Source organism: Bombina bombina, unplaced genomic scaffold (genome assembly GCF_027579735.1).
Source record: "Bombina bombina isolate aBomBom1 unplaced genomic scaffold, aBomBom1.pri scaffold_906, whole genome shotgun sequence".
Classification (NCBI taxonomy): domain Eukaryota; kingdom Metazoa; phylum Chordata; class Amphibia; order Anura; family Bombinatoridae; genus Bombina; species Bombina bombina.
In genome coordinates this window covers 51,823-60,000 of record NW_026511149.1, presented here as the reverse complement: position 1 = coordinate 60,000, position 8,178 = coordinate 51,823, and the positions used below count along the sequence as shown (strand labels likewise).

The 8,178-nt window shown below is 37.4% G+C and overlaps 1 pseudogene; it reads right to left on the bottom strand.

Moving 5' to 3' along the window:
- The window catches only part of LOC128643635 (serine/threonine-protein kinase SBK1-like), a 74,281-nt pseudogene extending 69,912 nt beyond the window's left edge, over positions 1-4,369 (bottom strand).
- Between the last annotated feature and the right edge of the window lie 3,809 nt (positions 4,370-8,178).

The following is an 8,178-nucleotide window of genomic DNA, read 5'->3' as shown; positions in this document are numbered from 1 at the left end:
GAACAGCTATAAAGAAACACATTTTATGTTTTCATTGCTCGTCTGTAAATTGCAAATATCGGAAATAAGCTGCAGGTACAATACTTTTTTTTGTTATGTATTAGTTAAGACAATATAGGATATATTAACCATTATCTCAAAATCTGGTTATTAGACACAACAGTCATAAATATATACAATACATTAAATCAAAATCTATTTTGTGTGTTCTTGTATACATATAAATATAAAATAATTGTTATATCATGAATATAATGTATATATCTGTATTTATTCCTCAGTAGCACATCATTACCCATCTATCATCTATCTAATCTATACGTATATATTTACATGCATAAACATATATCTAGAGCATAAAGCAGTTGCAGTAAGCTATCCATGAATTATATTGTGACATCATTTCATTATTTATCTGTGCACGTCACTAAAAAGCTGACTAATGTAGCTGTAACAGGGAAAACGCACTTACCTAAAATCTTAATCTTGTTTTACACTGAAGTCTCATCCATGTCTCTGTAAAATGATATGGTGATGAGGAGAGATTTAATAGTGCCTGTATTGCTTTTGTTCCACCTTAGCTTGTGCTGGCATTGTTTTGTCAGCCCGCAGTCTCTGCAGCAGATGTAATGCATAAATATGCTCAGGCAGGGAGCACACAATAGGTCCTCCCACCGCTGCCGGCAGACTCTCTTTATCCATCCTAGAATGAAGAGAGAGATCCTTCATACAATAGGTAAATTGGGTTCATGTAAGGATGAGTCCTTTAAAAAATATAGCATCTAGGCATGATATAGTTCAGTGCAAAATGTCCTTATGCAAAAGGAAGCGGGCTACTTTCTAATAACATATGGAATCTCCACCATATACATTTATTAAGATTGGAGGATCCATTTTAGTGAGATAATAAACATACAAATTACCACACTATTTCAGTATGAAGTAATTCTTATTTAGAACTAGATTACAAGTTGGGCGCAAAATATCGCTTCCGCAAAAGCGATATTTGCGCCACTTAGTAACACCAGCGCACGTAAATGTGAGCTGGTATTACAAGTGAGGTATAATGCGAACAAGACCTCGCGTTTGCATTGCACAGAAGCACCACTTGTAATCTAGCCCTTAATTGGTTAATTTTCTAAAAGTGCCCCAAATGCCCTTAAAATAGAGGGCATTATAATGTTTTATTAAAAAGAAATCTAGCATTTTTTTAAAAATAAAATAGAACTGCACTAGGCAGTTTTTGGGCTTTAAAGTTGGTAGGAGTGGGGTGTTAGAATAAAAACAGCATTGAAAAGTGCCTTTACATTGCGGTCTATGGGAACTGTGTGTTCACATAGACCTCAATGTAAATATATATGGATATGCTTATATACATATACTAGTCCTAAAACCCGTGTACACGGGCCATTTTTTGCAGTACAGCGGTTCCACCCCTTGCTCTCTCTCTCTTCGCACTCTCTTTTGCTGTCTCTCTCCCCTCTCTTTTGCTGTCTCTCTCCCCTCTCTTTTGCTGTCTCTCTCCTCTCTCTTTTGCTGTCTCTCTCCCCTCTCTTTTGCTGTCTCTCTCCCCTCTCTTTTGCTGTGTCTCTCCACTCTCTTTTGCTGTCTCTCTCCCCTCTCTTTTGCTGTCTCTCTCCCCTCTCTTTTGCTGTCTCTCTCCTCTCTCTTTTGCTGTCTCTCTCCCCTCTCTTTTGCTGTCTCTCTCCCCTCTCTTTTGCTGTCTCTCTCCCCTCTCTTTTGCTGTCTCTCTCTCCCCCTTTCTTTTGCTCTCCCCCCTCTTTTGCTGTCTCTCTCCCTGTCTTTTGCTCTCTCTATCCCCCCTCTTTTGCTCTCTCTATCCCTCTCCCCCCCTCTTTTGCTCTCTCTCGCTTCCCTTTATTTTGCTCTTTTTCCCCTATCTTTTACTCTCTCTCCCCCCTCTCTTTTGCTCTCCCTCTCTGTCTCTCCCCTCTCTTTCCCCCCTCTCTTTTGTGCTCTCTCTCCCCTGTCTTTTGTGCTCTTCCCCCTCTTTTGCTCTCTCTCTCCCCCCTCTTTTTTTGAGCTCTCTCTCTATCCCCCCAATTTTTTTGAGCTCTCTCTCTGATGTCCGGTCCCGCCCTGCCCACGTCCCGCCCGGTCCCGCCCTGCACCCATCACACATGGTTGTCCTAGATGCCAAAAAGACAAAAGGGTTAACTGCGCAAAAAAGGAAACTATTAAACCTGTGGTGATAAAGAGGAAACTCCCAACCTCAATTGGTAAAGTGATTTGGAAAGAATATTTATGGACTCTGGAAGGAGACCATAAAATTCAAAAACACAGGCGCTAAACAGCTTAAAATAGAAAATATATAAAATATATAAAAAAGTGATTTTCGAGCATATAGCGCAATCTATATATGCAAATAGTGACACCCAGTGCGGATTGAATCAACAAAGGAAGTGTAAACAATAGAAATATATAAAATATATGTTTAATTACATAAGTGAAAAAGTAAAATGAAATGAAATGATTTACACACATAAAAGCGCTGATCAGGCGCGATATTGAAGTGTAGTATACATATTAGCAACAATGTAATACAAAAAATAAAACAATGTGAAAAGTTTAATTAATTTCCAGTTGAGATTCGATATGATGATATTTTCAAATGGCCCAGATTTTGAAGAAGGATTTAAATCTTCAATGAGAGCTGGAACGAGATGAGGAAGACCAATAAACGACAGAAAAGGCAACAAAATATGGTTTTCACTTTTACTTACACCGGAGATCGGTGGTTGAATCCTGTATGTTCCTTTCAGTGGCGTAAAACTCCAAACCGCAGTGGGCAGCGACAATCAATCCAGCAGAGAATATGCAAACACCTTTGCACAGGTAACTGGAAAACTGCACCTACGGAGGCCGGAGAGAGACAAGAACACTGGGTGTCACTATTTGCATATATAGATTGCGCTATATGCTCAAAAATCACTTTTTTTATATATTTTATATATTTTCTATTTTAAGCTGTTTAGCGCCTGTGTTTTTGAATTTTATGGTCTCCTTCCAGAGTCCATAAATATTCTTTCCAAATCACTGTCCTAGATGCCAGCCAGGTCAGTCTTCATAAAGGCCAGGTGTGTTTGTCCTCGCGCAGTTTCTACTGCGCATGACAGCTTCGGACAAACACGCTTGGCCTTTTATATATTAGGATATTTATGAGTTAATATATAGGGGGATATTTATCAAAGTGTCAACTATGTTGCATTCACTGGCGTCAATATGCTTGCCTAACATCGCCAAACATTGTGGCCACAGATCTGAATACGATCTCCATATTTATGAAAAAAGCCGTCAAAAACACGCACGTCAAGTACGGTGCGAAGAGCATCGGACTGTTGTTAACTAGCAGTCATCGATCTTGCGTCTATTCGGGTTTTTCCGAACTTTATTTATACCATTTCATTACTGTCCACGAACAAGCACATTTCTCTTTAGCACATTATTGTATATAGTGGAAATGTATGCTTTTTCTGAGCAGGACTCATTGCGAATATAGCAAGTAGCGACATGTTTTGGGCAAAGTGGACAGTGAATTATTAGAATTCCCATATATATATATATATTTAGATTCCTTGATATATTTATATGTATGTATGTATGTACATATGTATCTCTGTAAATATATATATATATATATATATATATATATATATTTATTTATGTTTTATTATTTTTTTAATAAATACTGTTATTTAAGTCATATCAGAAATATTATTATGAAGATATAGAAGAACATCTCAATCAACATTACAACTCTTGAACATTTATTAAAGGGACACTAAACACAATTTTTAACTTTCATGATTCTAACTTACTCCTATTATAATTTTTTTGATGTTCTATTCTTATCTCTATTTGAAAAAGAAGGCATCTATGCTAAGGAGACAGACAAATTCAGTTTCATCACCCTGGACAGCACTTGTTTATTGGTGCTGTCCAATCAGCAAGGTCAACCCAGGGCCTGCTTCTAAACCTACATTCTTGTTTTTCAAATAAAGATACAAATAGATGAAATTATGATAATAGGAGTAAATAGAAAGTTGCTTACAATTGCATGCTCTATCTGAATCATGAAAGATACGATTTGGGTTCAGTGTCCCTTTAATCCTCAGATATCCTTTTTAGTAGAAATAGCAATGCACATGTGCAAGCCAATCAGATGAGTCATCTATTTGCAGTTATCTATCAGCTATACAGTTTATCTAAATATCCTCTTCAAAATATGTTATTATAATTCATTGTTAATATACAATTGTTTAAACCTAATATTACGTGTTCTTACATTCTTCTCCAGCCTCCTCCTCATCTGGCAGTGCCGGCGATAAGGCTCGGGCAGGATCCTCCCCCGGTACTTGGTTGTCTGTCAGAGATGAAACACAAATCATTGTTAGTATGAGGAATATGTGACAAGGCCTAGATTATACACCAATTTGTTGTATAAAAACTCTTACAAACATTTTAGTTCTAAAAATACAATCCATTACATTAACCTGCACCCTGAATGAACCCTCACATATAGTATTATACTTGAAAATTACTTTGTATATCAGAGACATCCAAATCTGTCCCTGAGTCATCGTTTGGACGACCCTCAAGCAGTGTCAATAGCAGCAGGGGAGAAGAGTGGTTGCTCCTAGGGGTAGCCATTGACACTGGCCTGACGTACTGGGGGATTCTTTCTCTCGGCCGCCTGAGATCTGTGAGAATATAAAATTGTATGTCAACATTAGATTTTTCTAATTTGATGTATTTTCCAGGATTCTGATAGAGTATGTTTTTTTAATCAACCAAATTTACTCGTATTATCAAAATTTCTTCTTTCTATGGCTGTCTTTATTTAAAAAATAATGTATATAAGCCAAGGAGGCAGCCAATTTTATTTTAATGACCCTGTACAGAACTGTTTTATTGGTGGCTGACATAAAATTGGTAGCTGACATTAAGCCACCAATCAGCAAAAACAACCCATGTTTTGAAATTAAAATGGGCCTGCAACTAAACTGATATTCTTGGATTTTCAAATAAACATATTAACAGAATGAAATATCATTAATATGATTACATTACAAAGTCGATTAAAATTAAATGCTCTATCATGAAAAAAAAAAAATTCTGCATCATTGAAATATACATAATTTATAGGTATAATATACAATATAATAAGTGCTACTTATTGCAAGGACTGGTAGCGCTCGTTTTTGCGCCTCGGAAGATCAGAAAACCTCCGGAGACAACTCCGACGCGACCTCCTTATGCCGGACACACTTCGCATCTGCCGCATCATCTCATAGATGATGCGGTCCCTATCCTCATGTTGGATGCCCCTGAAACCTCCTATCCTCCGCGGGAAGTAGCGGTCCATCCCATACACCAAGATGACCAGCTCACCATCACTAAATATTGGAGGTCACGCCATCTTGAACTCCAAAAAAAATTTAAATAATTTTTAAGTGCGACACAGCTATCCCAATTAGAGAGCAATCTGATTGGTTATTGACAGTGAAAAATAATTATTAATGTTTGATTGACCTATTTTATTAATCATGTGTTCATGACCATTGCTATGTAATCCCCATTGAAACTGTAATCATATTATATAATATGCATCACCACTGACTAAGTTATGAAAACTATATCCTCTAACATCTTTTTATTTAGTCTCCCTTGCTAATAAATCCTTTATAAAAACAAATATGAATGTATACTTACATAAGTGTATTGAATCAATGTTAACTAATTTGATTCAATAAGTTATTGATTATATAACAATATTAATTTTATTAAAAAAATAAAGTTCATTTTATAAATCACTTATCTGAACATTTAATATTATATGCGTCAACAATGACGACATTATTAATAGGATGTACTAAAAGAATTGAATATCCATCAATAAAGCTAATACTGTAACACATTTTAATTGATGGTTGCCTAATTGTTAACGACTGATTGTCTACGTATTGACTAACTATAAAAGGGGAATAAAAATGGAGTCCATTAAGTCCTACAAAGCTTGGATAAGAGCTGTAGTTCTTAGTGTGATTTTGTGGTGTTTTTTCTAGCGACTTTTCTGTACTTTAGTTTTGTTATTTTGATATGGCGTCTGGAAAGACAAAATCCGGACACAATATCCCATTTACTTTTGATCAGAATCGGATTTTAGTTACCCAGGTTTTAGAGCACTGTGATTTTATAATTGGTTCCAAAGCCCAACAGACCTCTCTCTCCAGAAAACAACAGATCTGGAGAGATATAGCTGACAGTGTCTCCTCCGAAGGCGCTCATGCGAAATTGGTGGAGCACTGTAAGAAGAGATTCTCAGACATCAAGAGAATCTTGAAGGCCAAGCTGGCCAGGGAGAAACAGTCTGCACGTAATACAGGCGGTGGCGTGCCGTATACAGCTGAGATGTCTTCATACGAGACTCAGCTGATGGAGAAGCTGGGGGCAAGTATGACGCTCGGTCTGGATTTGGTTGGGCATGATACTGACGAGGTGGCAGGCAATTAAAGTTCTATTACATGCGTTCTTCATGTTGCAAAAGTGTTTTAAGGAAAATATAGGCCTTGTGTTTGATTGACATTATGATAGACAATTATATTAGTACTCATGTTTTTTTTTTTTTATCTTTTTTCCTGCATCTACCAGTGCTGCTGATGCTGCTGCAGGTACAGCTCCTGCTGAAACTGCCACTGCTGGGGATGACACACTCCTATTGCTCGTGAGTATCCATACTGAATCCAGCCACAGCTTCTCCTCGGGCCGCCACACAGCCTGACATTATGTGCAGCACCCCTGATGGAGCAAGCATTGGCCGAACCACAGGTATGTTTTTTAATGTTCGATTTTGTTTAATTCAAATTCTCTTACTCGTGTGATTGAAATTGATCGTTAACTCTGTATATACACATTTGTTTTTTTCAGCTGAGGTCCGAAGGGCTTTGGGACACCCTGCAACTAGTGATGTCCCGAACTGTTCACCCGCGAACGGTTCACAGCGAACATAGGTTGTTCGCCTTCGCGTTTGTGGGCGAACACATGGCGATGTTCGATCCGCCCCTATGTGTCATCATTGTGGAAACTTTGACCCTTTATGTCACAGCCGCCTGACACATTAGAGCCAATCAACATCAGACACTCCCTCACAGACACTCCCAGCTACTCGGAATCCGCTATTTTAGACTCATAACGACCTTGCTTTTTTAATGAGAGGACGTGTTGTGTTTTTGCTCCTCACATTAATAGGAAAAACATAGCTAGGCTAGTGTATTTACAGTCCAGAAGGACTCCACTTATCTCTGCTGCAAGCACAGCACCCCAAAAAGCCCTTTTTAGGGCTATATTTCGTGCCATTTTTTTTTTTTTTCTTTTTTTTATTAGCATTTGCCTGGCTTTCAGCTGTGTGTTTAAGGCTCACAGCATATGCTGTGACTACTGCCACCACTGATATCTCCCTAACAACATTAGTTTAAATTTAACTAACCCAAAAATATAATTATTTTTCTAGTGTAATTTTTTTTCATTTTCTATCAGGCCAGTGTCACACAGCATATACTCTGGTTCATTGCTCTGTGCCAGCCAGCAGCCAGCAGTGTTAATATCCGTTTATAACATTATTTTTAATTTAAAAAAAACCCCACAAAAAAATATTTTTCTAGTGTAATCTAATTACATTTACTATCATGCCTGTGTCTGTCAGGCTCACTCAGCATTAATATACCTCTTTTTTTTCAGTCTTTTGGTTAATTGGTCTGTGCCAGGCAGCCACCCAGCACTCATATCTATTTTTCTTTCACCTTAATTTTAATATAAAAAAAAAAAAAGTTTAAATTTGTTTGCTAGTGTAATCTAATATAATTTTCTATCCGGCCTGTGTGTTTTGCTGACATAGAGAGCCTACTGTGTTTACTTGCTGCCCTCCCTAGTCTATGAGCCACGACTCATATGTGTTTAACCTTTTTTTAATTTCCCCCCCAAAAAAATAATTTCAATCATTTTTCTAGTGTAATCTAATAGTATTTTCTATCAGGCGTGTGTGTATCCGACATACAGAGCCTACTGTTTTTAATAGCTGCCCTTCCAAGGCTATCAGCCACGACTCATATGTATGTGCTTAACCTTTTTCTTAAAATTTCCAAAAAAAAGTCTTTAAAT